This window comes from Zootoca vivipara, chromosome 7, assembly GCF_965207765.1.
Source record: "Zootoca vivipara chromosome 7, rZooViv2.hap1.1, whole genome shotgun sequence".
In the NCBI taxonomy this organism is placed as follows: domain Eukaryota; kingdom Metazoa; phylum Chordata; class Lepidosauria; order Squamata; family Lacertidae; genus Zootoca; species Zootoca vivipara.
In genome coordinates this window covers 53,638,617-53,651,289 of record NC_142590.1, presented here as the reverse complement: position 1 = coordinate 53,651,289, position 12,673 = coordinate 53,638,617, and positions in this window count along the sequence as shown.

Below are 12,673 nucleotides of genomic sequence, written 5' to 3'. Positions count from 1 at the left end.
TAAAATCTGTAGAAGTGTGAATTAAAAAAGATGGCTATGTTTCGTTGCTCGTATGTTCACCCCTTCCTACAAAAAAGTCTCAAAGAAACTTACAGATGCAAAAGTTTCAAACTAACATCAAAAGAATAAAGCCACAGGATCTACTAAAAGTGCTCACACTGCAATATTTTCAAAAGTATGGATCCCACCCCACCAGACTAAAAAGAGCTGTGGTTAATTGACTTGCCCCCAACCCACAGACTGAATACAGAGAGCTGCCTCTGCCTCACCTCTAAGAAGACACTTGCTTTGTAATAATAAATGGTTGGCGGGGGGATTAGCTGTGTTATCTGTGTGGTTGGTGGGAAGTCAGGAGAGTCAGGTTTGTATGTGGATGATTGCTACGAATTTATTTGGGAGAGGTTACTGCGTGGGAAAGTCTGAGTGCAGTTTCTACATCTGTTTTTTTTCTTTGGGTGCCAATGATGCTCCACAATCCATTTAAAACTCAACAATAAAAAAGCACCAAGCCAGCAGAAAACAATGCAGTAGTTCAGAGCCTCTAGGCCAGTGGTTCCCAACAGGTGGTCCGGGGACCCCCAGGGGTCCGCGAGCTATGCCAGAGGGGTCCGCAAGATGCTATTAGAATAAAAAAAATATTAAATATATTTCGTATGTTAACAGATTTTTTGTTTGGGCCGCTTCCTGCATGAGCAGTCTAGCGCAAAACTAGAATTAGATAGAGGCAGTACTTCTGCTGTATGCCGTTAGGTGGCGCTTTACAAACACTACTGTTTTGCAAAGAGGCAGTGCACGCATTCTAGTAACGCTCACCTCCCCAAGATGCTTTGCGCGCGTCGGCTTCATTTGTGCGCTACTGCGCAGGTACCCTGTCTTCTCCATTCCCCTCCCTCCTCCCTGGCACGCGCTGCCTCTTTGCAAAACAGTAGTGTTTGTAAACAAAGCGTTGTTTTTCGCGGAAGCTACAGTTCGCATAGTTAAAAATGGACCGTTGGTTAAAAAGTGGTTCGTTAAAACGACAAAGGCCTACAGATGAAGAGGAAGAACTGTAAAAAACGTATAAATATAAAATATAAAAAGACTCTTAATTTGGCTCTCACTTTTTAATTTTAGGATTAGGAATTAATGGGGGTCCTTGTCACAATAGCGGCTCGATGGGGGGTCCTCGAGAAAATTTTGTTGGGAACCCCTGCTCTAGGCAACTAGCTTAGAAAATCACATGCCTGCCTTAACAATAGATCTTCAAGAGATAGTAATAACCACATGTTTTAGCCAATCAGCATTTCTGTCCCAGAGGTTAATCTGTTGGGGGCAGACTAGAAAGAACATCGAGGGCCATCTTGCACGTTTTATGAGGCCCTCTTGCTGCATTTCCTATACATTGTACTCAGGCTCCAATTGGCCAGGTTCTTTTGAAGAAAGCAGCACATAAACCAGACTTCTACTGATGCATGGCTGCTGTGATTAATATAGTGGTTTTTAAAAAGAAATGGTCACAGCTATTATTTATTAAATTTGTATGCCACTCTTCATCTGTAGATCCCGGGGAGGCTCACAACATAAAATTACAATATAAAAACACAAAATACAGTTCCCCATGCAGATATGGGCAAGGATGAGATCAAGGTCCTGCGTGTGTAAGAGATGCCCTGCTGCTGCTTGTTGCTGATACAAACTCCCATTGAGATGAATGGGGCAACTGAGGATCACTCAGCTTGTTGCGGATACAAACTCCCATTGAGATGAATGGGGCAACTTAGGATCACTCAGCTTCTCGTTTCTAAGACCAACACTGTGAGGCCACATTCAGAAGAAACTGTAACATATAATCCTTTCTGTCCCTTTCTTGGGAGTGACACAGAAACTGCTATGATTTGGGAGGCAGAAATAGCCAAGAAATAACATTTTTAAAAAACAAAAACAAAAACTGGCTAACTATCAAATTTGCTTTTCAGCCACACTTTCCCCACGTGGACTTGACAAGCACATACAACAGTTTTGTAATTGTGATATTTTGGTATCCCCCCACACTAAAAATAACAATTCAACATTGAGAAAAACAGAATTATGTGATCTGTATACATAATGCAAGCAAATACATCTTTTTATATGATTTATTTTTGTTTGAGCAATCACCAAGAAGGACAGGCTGTGTGCTATGTAGTGCAGTTCATATAAAGATTAAAGCACATTTCTGCATTCTTAAGGACTAGTATAATGGTTGGCTTTCTTTTTAATCTAAGAGTAAAAATCTTAGATTAAATTTCCAGAGGTTGAAATCTGCATCCAGTGCCACCTTCCTTGTTTGTGTGGTGCTTAAGCACGTTGAAACTTATGGTTCTATTTTAGCTCAAGCAGGGGATTTTTAAGGAAAGATGGCGCACATTTTGAGAAGCCAGTGATGTGACAACCATCATGAGATCTCGTGGTACCCAGGGATTTGTGATGGAAACCGACCTGCCAGACTCCTGTCTATTGCCACACGCAATAGCAGCTTGTGCTTGCCTCTCCGGCTTATTTCCCTACTTCTCAGCAGAGGCTTTATGGATTATTTGAAGGTTGCAGGTGCTATAAATTGAAACCCTGCCTGATCTCCAGGAGAGCCCTCTGGGGTCCAAGTCAGAAAAATGCCCCTTACAGCTGCTACCTCCACTGCATTGATTGGGCACTGTGGGTTGCAAAGCAACACGGAAAAACACAAAGTGATGAAGCCAGAGCAGGCTATGTTGTTGACACATGCTCTGTGCTCCTCTCCCATTTACAGGCTCAGCTGCAAGTCACGCTTTTGCTGCAAGGATCCCAGGGGGTCTCTGCCAGGCCAGTTTTTCTGGTTTGAGAGGACAAGATAATGAGACAACCGGTTATTTATTTCCTTTGCATTTCAAGGGCTGTGCATGAGAAGAAAAACCCAGAAGGTAACAGAGAACACCAGGAGGCTGGGACAAGAAGTCTGGGGTGGTTTTTCTTTTCTTTCTCTTTTTTTAAAAAAGATAAAGTCTTGGGGGTTGAGTTTGGATCTTTTCATCATAGAAATTTAGGGGACTTAAGCTGAAGTCACTTTCCCAGCTGTTACTCTGCCAAAAAGCAATATACCTTTATCAGGAGTCAAAATTCATTTGCTATTCATTTTGCAGGGGTATGTGTTCCACATTTTACTTATTTATTGATCCCTGTCTTTCAACCCTAAAAGCACCTGCCCATTTAAAAGAGGCTAAACTAACTATGGGATGCAGGTGGCACTGTGGGTTAAACCATAGAGCCTAGGGCTTGCCGATCAGAAGGTTGGCGGTTTGAATCCCCGCGATGGGGGGAGCTCCTGTTGCTCAGTCCCAGCTCCTGCCAACCTAGCAGTTTGAAAGCAAGTCAAAGTGCAAGTAGATAAATAGGTACCACTCCGGCGGGAAGGTAAACAGCATTTCCGTGCGCTGCTCTGGTTCACCAGAAGCGGCTTAGTCATGACCCGGAAGCTGTACGCCGGCTCCCTCGGCCAGTAAAGCAAGATGAGCACCGCAACCCCAGAGTCATTCGCGACTGGACCTAATGGTCAGGGGTACCTTTACCTTTAAACGTACTATAAAATCAATATAATGGGTCAGATTCAGTTAACATAGTGCACCAGTGGAAACCATCAGAAGGGCTGCTGCTAATGCAGTAGGGCTGTGCCCCATCCTTCCCTTGCACACCCTCAACACCTCCCCCAATTCCAGTCTGGTGGATCAGAGCATTTGGGGGGGGGGACAAAGAGAGGGGAGATCATTCCATCCAGCAAGCATAAATGCTTGCACTCAGGGAATCATTGTATGAGCACAATGTTGATCTCCACCTATTTTCACATACAACGTTTTTTCCAAATGGCAAAAATATTTATAACCTGTTGGCATCTGCCTGTCTCCAAAGACAATGGAAGAGTGTGCTTTCAGGGATGAAGTCAAACCAATGGAGAGTTACAGCGCCTGCTGTGGCTGTAGTCAGCCCTGTTTAGGGAAGCTTTTAATGTTTGATAGATTATTGTATTTTAATACTTCTGTTGGAAGCCGCCCAGAGTGGCTGGGGAGGCCCGGCCAGATGGGCAGGGTATAAATAAATTTATTATTATTATTATTATTTTAGAAACCAATACAGGAAAGACATGTTTTCTCTCCCACCAATGAACGCAACCTGTGACACTCACACCTTACACCAATCAGGTAAAGGGAGCGGGTGGTGCTGTGGTCTAAACCACTGAGCCTCTTGGGCTTGCCAATCAGCTCCCATTGCTCTGTCCCAGCTTCTGCCAACCTAGCAGTTTGAAAGCATGCCAGCATGAGTAAATAAATAGGTACCGCTGCTGTGGGAAGGTAAACAGCATATCTGTGCACTCCATAGCTGCCAAGTTTTCCCTTTTCTCACGAGGAAGCCTATTGAGCATAAGGGAAAATCCCTTTAAAAAAGGGATAACTTGGCAGCTATGGTGCACTCTGGTCTCTGTCATGGTGTTCCATTGCGCCAGAAGCGGTTTAGTCATGCTAGCCACATGACCTGGAAAACTGTCTGTGCACAAATGCTGTCTCCCTTGGCCTGAAAGCGAGATGAGCGCTGCACCCCATAATCAAGTTTGGCTGGACTTAACCATCCAGGGGTCCTTTACCTTTACCTGTTTTACACCAATCAGGTTGAGTTTATAACTTGTAACTGCTGCCTCCCATGTTGTTTTTGCTGCATTAGCAATCCCGAAGCGACACATTCCTTTACCCCCTTGATGTCAGGGACCGGGCAGAGGAGGAATGGTGGACACTGTCTCCCCAGCCTGAGCCTTACAGAGAAGAGGAGGACAGTATAGATTTACAACAGTGGTTTGCAGGCGGTCACAGCTCAGAAGCAGATGAGGGGGAAAGCTGGAAATAATGGGAGAGGAGGAGGCAGAGCTGGAACAGCTGGCTGACACGTTATCACTAGAAAGCACTCCGGACCGCTCCCCTGCTTCTCCCAGAACCCAGCGAGCATTGAAAGTAGGAGAGCAAAGGGCTCGGAGACAGATGGCCCTAAGTGGCACCCGTAAGGTGGGTGGTGCTGTTGACGAATGAGAAAGTAGGAGGGGGTGGAGATTTACTCAGAGCAACACCATTACTCCAAGAAGCTGCATTTCTAAGCCTCTCTCTGTGGATATTGAATAAACAACATTGGTAAGTACTTTCCTTGTCTTATCCATTCCTGGCAACCTACTGTAGAGGGTTGGATCCTCTGAAGTCTGGCACTTATATTAGAAGTAACCAAACACGAGGGGACCATCTTTCATATATTTGTCCAGTTTACTTGGAGGATCAGCTTACACTTTAACTTGACCACTTTGATCTGTTGTTACAGGTGACACATAAAGTTTGTTCCTCGCTTGTAAGGGATTGGTCTTTCGGGGTGGTAGCTCCTACACTCTTGAACTCCCAGGCCTTTGCTGTACTCTTTTTGGCACCTGCTAAAAGCTTTTCTGTTTAAGCAAGCCTATTCAGATATGTGAAGTTGACATGCGTTTTAATCCACACTTCTGGCTTGTAATGTGTATTTTTTCAATCTGTTGGTTTTTATCTATATTTTGATTTTTTTAAATTGTTTTTATCTTGGATGAATCTAACATATATTTTATATATTTTTTGTAAATAACTTAGAGGTTTTATTTACAACAAAGCGGTATACAAATTCCGTTACATAAAATAAAAGCAAACCTTCCACTATACACTGCGGAGGTCATGTCAGCTCATTTCCTGGCAAACTGTAAAGTCCCTGCTCTCTGACACAAGGGGTCTCCCTCTCCATGGTTTTCATTCCGACATCACTCAGTGCAATATGGTGCTACCTTTAGTACCCTGTGAAGGAAGTTAACTCAAGGCACTCCTTCCTTGTGGTTTGGAAGAGGACTGCCGACCCACATGCAGCAAAACTGTGCCACAGATAAGAGAGCATGTTTGGAGAGCACATATACAGTGGTTTTCTGTACTAGGAGGTGCTGTAGTAGCTATGAACCAATTAACAAGGGGAAAATAGCAGTAGAACACATAGAGATTGAGATGGGCCCTGTGAGTTTCATGGCTGAACAGCGTCCAGAACTCGTGTCTCACTAGGCCTGATCTGACACTCTCACTGCTATGCCACACTGTTTCTGTAAATTAAGGTAATGCATGTAGATACCAGTAATTTAAGAAGTTTGTGGGCCAAAACAGATTCTGCAAATTTTTCTCTCTATCATCTCCAGCCTGTGCAATGGATTGGGGCCAAAGTACAGGAGATAAATGTTAGACCCACCCCTACATTCCTAAACCAAATCAGCCTCCACCCCTGGACACACACACATTATGTTTACTAAAGAAAATTGTTTTGGAAGCTCAAGTATAATACAGTATGTAATTTGGCCTTTAGAATGCAATGTCCACTGGACCAAAACCACTTCCATGTGCTGCTCCTTCTGCCACTATGAGTTTTGCAGACGATATGCAAAGTAACCTAGAAGATTTTTGCAGTCACATAGAAGATCCACCTGTCTCTCTCTCCCTCCCCCCCTGTGTGTGTGTGTGTGTGTGTGTGTGTTTGCAGCTGCTTCCCTCACTATGGGAAATTATGGATGCATGTATTAGGTTGCATGCTGCATCCCTCTTGACTGCATCCTTGGGGACACATCATGCTAAGGGTTACATGAGCTATGCATGATTTGTCCATTCACCTGTGTTAGACACACGCACTGGTAAAACAAGTCTCATTCTTCTGCACAGAGTTTTACAGTAGCTGAACACCCTCAAGGTTCAAACTATCACAGATAAAGGAGGTTCAATTCAAGATGGTTGTGCTCTAATTCTGAAGAGTTTTGAGTAGCGATGGAAGGTTCTGTCAATTTCAGCTCTCTTAGTTTCTCATTTTCCCACGCTTAAGTTCATTTCTCCACATTTCTGCAGCATTTTGTGGATTTTCTTTTTTAAAATCCTCATGAAAATTCTTTAGAATTTTAGCATTAATTTCTTCTAATAATGCACACATTTCTGCATGCAATTTTGCCAGATATAATGCATTTTTGTGTGTTATTTTCATGGATATATTCCTTTTTATGCATGATTTTTATATAACATGCATTGGTTGGATAATTGCAAAATCTGGAAAAGTGCAAATGTTGAGGGATGGCTGCATTTTGTTTCTTGTATTGCTTCAGAAAACGCAAATTTGATAAATTCAACTTTAAATGTAAACCGAGCATTTTCCATAAGTGAGGCTTAAATCACTTCTGAGCCCCTTCTTGCATTATTCATTTAAAAATCATTGTAGAAGGTGAAGTGATGAGAGGCATTTCTAATGCAAATGAACCTTCTGGCCAATTCTGTTCTTTACATTTGCACTAGAAAACGACTGAATCAAGAATCAGTTTAAGCCTCGTGCATTAAATGCCCTGAATATGAACACACATAATTAGATTAAAGCATCACTTTCTTCAGAGGTAAACCAAAACCTTGTTCAGTTTACATATGCAGGTACTTACATTGCTTTGCACGTGAGGCTGCACAATCGACATCAGTAATAACACTCCACACATTGGCACATAAATATGGCCATAAGCCACCAGCCAGTCAAGGCTGTAAATGAAGTTGTTAATAGTGCTTTATTCAACACACCATCAAGCAGGAAGATGGGCAGCCCTGGATTTTCTCAGCCATGGTGTTTGATTTAAAAGCACCTCATAGTCTGCAGAGCTTTACTCCTGATTTTCATTTGGTCAATATTTCTAGCTGGTTTCACCCATGCTCAGATTGGGAGAGAAAGGAGTGGATGGGGCTGATTATTGACTGCTGTGCTTTCAGATGTCTCCTTTTGGCAGAGAGCAGGTAGATGTCACCCCCCAGCCTCATCTCCAAGCTCTGTTTTCTCCAGGTGTGGGGTTTTAAAAAGACGCAAGCTGGTAGAATGAGTGAATTGTCTTTATGCTACAGCATCCCATTGTTGACTCGTGCTCTGCTACCCATTAAAGCAGCCTTCTCCAGCCTGGTACCTATCAAGCCTTGGCAATTGGCCATGATGTCTGGGGCTGATAGGAGTTGTTGGGATCTAAAACACCCTGGAGGGCACTGAGTTAGAAATAGATATCTTGAGGTCTGCCAAAGCTTTGGAAATCTGCCAGCCATCTGCATGCAGTATGGGACACCTATCCACTGTCATAGGAAGCTGCCTTCTACCGAGTCATATCATTAGTCCACCTTGCTCAGGATTCTGACTGGCAGCAGCTTTCCAAAATTTCAGAGATGGATCCTTTCCCAGCATTACTTGGAGATGCCAGGGATCGAAACTGGGACCTTCTGCCTGCAAAGCAGAGGTTTTACTACTGAGCCCACAGCCCTTGGGGAAGGTTGTATTAAAACAATCCAATCTCCTTTCTGTTGAAGACTGAATATGGCCTACTGTCAAATATTCCAGCCTAAAAGGACTTTGCTAACCCCCATTACTCATCAACTCTAACATAATTCCAAAACACCCAGTGGGCAAACCAAAATGTTACAAAGTGGTGTTCAAGCTTTCCAGAATTCTTCTTCAAGCTATAGAGTAAGCAAAATAAATGGGTGGTGGGGTGCAGGAGAGAAAAGTCGACTGTTTGGGGAGCCAAAATAAATTAATGGTGCTCCTCCCTGGCTCCCCCAATGTTGTGGCCTTTCTGATATTTAAAGGGGGGGGGGAGAAAGCAGTGTGGCAGGCGGTGTGGGGCACATGAATGGAGAATGTCATTATCTCTCTGTGAGAGCAGCAGGCTGCCAAAGCTGGCGTGACCCTGGAAGCTCACTGCGATGGTGGCTGTGCGAGCCAAGCAATCGATACATGAAAATCCAGCCCAGGCACAGAAGGTGACCTTGAGAGAAAGCGAGGGAGAGGAGAGTTGCATGGAATGTGAGAGGAGGGATGGTTTATGGGCGCACAGAGAGCACCTGGGATGGAAAGAATGAGCGAGGCGGAACCTGTGTCCTCTACGCATCTGCCTCTGTGCTCGCTGCATACGCAGCAGTACAGGGGGTGGGGGTGGGGAGGAAACTCACAGGCAGGAGGAAGGCGGCACAGGGCTGTTCAAGCAGAAAGAAGAGCAACGTCACTGGACAGAGCAAAGAAGACTCTGTGGATCTACCCAGGAGCCAGAGGTTGTTTTCTGTTTGGTATTCGCAGAGGAGCTGTGTTTGTGCAGACATTTGTCAGGGAAAGCTGCTGGGATATATTGGGGTGCAGTTTTTCTTGGAATGGATGCTTTCAGCTTAGCACCAACATCACCAGCTTTCAGCATCACCAACATCACCCTCTGGCACCTGGTCAGGGGTGCCATTTGAAATGCTGGGCAAGGTGTGTTCACTGCAGAGGTTCATATCAGGCCTTGATACATTCAATATCAATAAAACAGCAAGAAAGGGTATTTTAAGAACATTGATTTCTCTTTATGCCCCGTGATAATCAAAGATAAATCTGGGAATGATCAGACATGGCTGAAACACAGCAAAGATGCCTCTCACCTCCTTAAATCCACACTCTCACCTCCCGCAATACTCACAAGGCCATTATAAGTGATGCGCTAGAATGGGTTTCTCCCCTGCTATACCATACCTGTCCCTTCCCTGCCACCCAGAAAATATTTCTGAACCTCTGCTTTGGAAGTCAGCCATTAAACTAGGAGAAAGAGCCAGACCCATGTAGAAATCCCTCTTTGTATATATAGATCTGCGCATGGGCGTTGTTTGCTTCGTCTGCATTCTGTGTCCGTTGCTTTTGAGTGTGGGAATAGATGCAGATATGTATGTGTGCGCATGTGTGCGCGCACATGCATATACACGGAGAGACCTTGCAAGTCCTTCCTTCCCTCATGCAAATGCACACTGTGCCCATCCATCCCTTGCTGATGCTGCATTGCTCCCCTGAGTCTCCTTCTCAGAGCTCTGTCCAGTTCAATTTGCATTTTCTCACATGAGTCAGCCTCTCTCCCTTCCCATGGGAGAGGCCATTTGGTAGACTAATTGCTCTCATGGCAAGTCAGCAAATGGCTACCGTTCCCTTGCATTTGCTCAAGGGCCAATTCCTTTCCTTCTCATCACCTGCTGCTTGTTTGCTCCTGGATTCTTTCCCATATCCAAGCACATATCTGCACCAGCTCAGCCGGGCCACACCCTCACCAGAAACTAGGCCAAGCTCTAGAGTTTCAGTTCTCCTATTGTTGCTCCATAAACAGAGCCCTTTAGGCACCAGACTGTAAAGTTAGGGACGGGGGAAGCTGTAAAGCTCTGGATAGCGTAGGACTCCACCTTCCACCAGCCCCAGGCACCATGGCAAGTGAATGATGGGAGTTGTAATCCAGCAGCCAAAGTTTCTCCATTCCTGCAACAACTGCAGGAATGGAGTGTGTGGTTGTCTGCAGAGAAAATCCAGCACAAAAGTACTTCCTTGCATGTACAGACTCTGCACAAGGAGTCCAACATATCTGCAGCATGCCAACCTCCTGCTGCCTTGCTGCTCCCCCTCTAGAAAGGTCCAATACAATACAAGCAGCACACAGGGGCACAAGACTAAATCAAGTGTTATTAGTACAAAAAGAGAACAATAAGAGAACAATATACAAACGCTGAAACAGAAGCCAAAAGCAGATGCCAAAAGCAGATAACATATACAAATAAATACCAAAAGGCGAAACCAGTCTTTATAGTCTTTGAGGCTCTGTTTGTCAGGCTTCTGTAGTGGTCAGCAAAGTAGCAACAGGTCGAACGAAGTATCAACCGAAATGCACACAGATTAGACAGGCTGGCGGTGTTTGTCACCTGTTTTGCCCATGAAGAGTTTCCCCCTCTAGAAAGGGCAAACTTTGAAGGCCAACTTTGAAGGAATAGGGAACAAATTGTGGGGTGTATCATCTGGTTCATCATTTGTTCATTCTGCACTGTTCATCCTGCATTTCCCTGTCACTTTCCCAACCCTAAAAAGTCCATTTTTTAAAAAAAGTGATATATTACACTAGGATGACAGAGACTATCAATTCACTTTAATTGGTGAATCCCTCCCACAAGAGAGTGACAGTCTGGAGGCCTCCTGAGTCATAATACCCAGTTGCACCAACACCCAACAGAAACGGTTTTCCCAATAAGAGAGAAACTCCACTGTTTCAGAAATGCTTCTTCCTGGCAATTTTGCTTTAGGTTACTTTGGAGGGGGCCCCCGTCCGTCCTCTTTATTTTTTCCTTTAGCACAAGTTCCATTCAAACTGTGTGTTTCCCAGCAACCAGCCAGTAGGATATAGACGATGCTGTTAACTGAAGGGCAGGAGCGCACAATTCCCATTGATTTTGATAATCAGTTTAAATATTAAAACAGCAGCAGAAGGGAGATAAAAACCCTTAACAGCAGAGATTAAGAAAGCAGTTTACAGAGGTGGGTATTTTGACAACATTCTGTTGCCCCACCTAGTGGCTCAAGGAAGAAAAGTGCATATTGATTCAGTTCTGCCTTGCATTGCACGAGCAGTACTTTCCATCCCTTTGCAGGCCCAAAATATTGCAGGGTGTGGGGGAACCCCATAAAGCTTTTTTTAACAATAATAACAGTGATGGCTGTTGCTGTCCAAAGAATGGTGCTGAAATATGTGTTTAAAATTATTTCACTGGAGATTAAACAAAAAATCTTGGGGAATTTGCTGCTTTCTATTGCTTTTTTTTCTAGGGGAGAGTAGAAAGAAATTTAAAGTGAGGAGTTGAGGATTTAAGGCAAGATCTCATACCCCTTGCCCTGTAAATCCATGCCAGTAACAGAATCCATGCCAGTTCTTCTAAATCCCCACTTAATGTTTCTATCTCTCTCCCCTCCTCCTACAACATCCTTAACCTCCCTCTCTTCCCCAGCCCAAACGATGGGACTGTTAAATGAAGATTTCACTAATGAGGTTTGGCTGCTTCACATAAAATGGATCGTTTAGACAATCGCTGCTGACCTATGACACAGCCATGTGGACTTCTTACTTATCACTCTGCTGTGGACACTAAACAGTGTTTTGTGCGTGAGAATTGCACAGAAACCCAACAGATCTTGTGGGCTTTTGGGGCAGAGAAGTGTGTGATTTTGGTTGTGCAGAATCACTGCAGGAGAAGAAGAAAAAACAGGGTGAAATGTCCTCCCCTCCCCTTCCTTCTTTTGCTTCCTAGGGACTGTGCGCTTAAGCAAAGGGACTATGGTATATTCTCCTCCACATCATTTCCATCTAATTGAATTTAGCAGAAGGTTGGTGCTGAATCAAATGTTTCTTGATGTTTCTTCAGGCTTCTGTCTATCTGAAACAGACTTTCCATGTATTTATTCAACTTTAAGAAGAAGATCTTAAGGAAGAATTTACAAAAAACACACAAACATATAGGCAAATGTGATCTTTGAATTTATTCTTCTATTACATACAGCTTCTGGGGCAGGATGCTATATCTCAGATCCTCTGACCTAAACAATTCAAATTGTCTTGGAGCTTCCACTTTTATTCTGTTTCATAGCAATGCAAACTTTGCAATGCAGGCTTGAAATTGAGGGATTGGACTACCTTTTTATTTTAAAGAGTGGACTCAGCCTACCTACTTATTATCTTGGGATCTCACCTCAACTGTCCCATCAGCACAAGGATTGTCTCCACCTGTGTGTGCCCTACTGCCCCAAATTTGTTCCTAGGAAC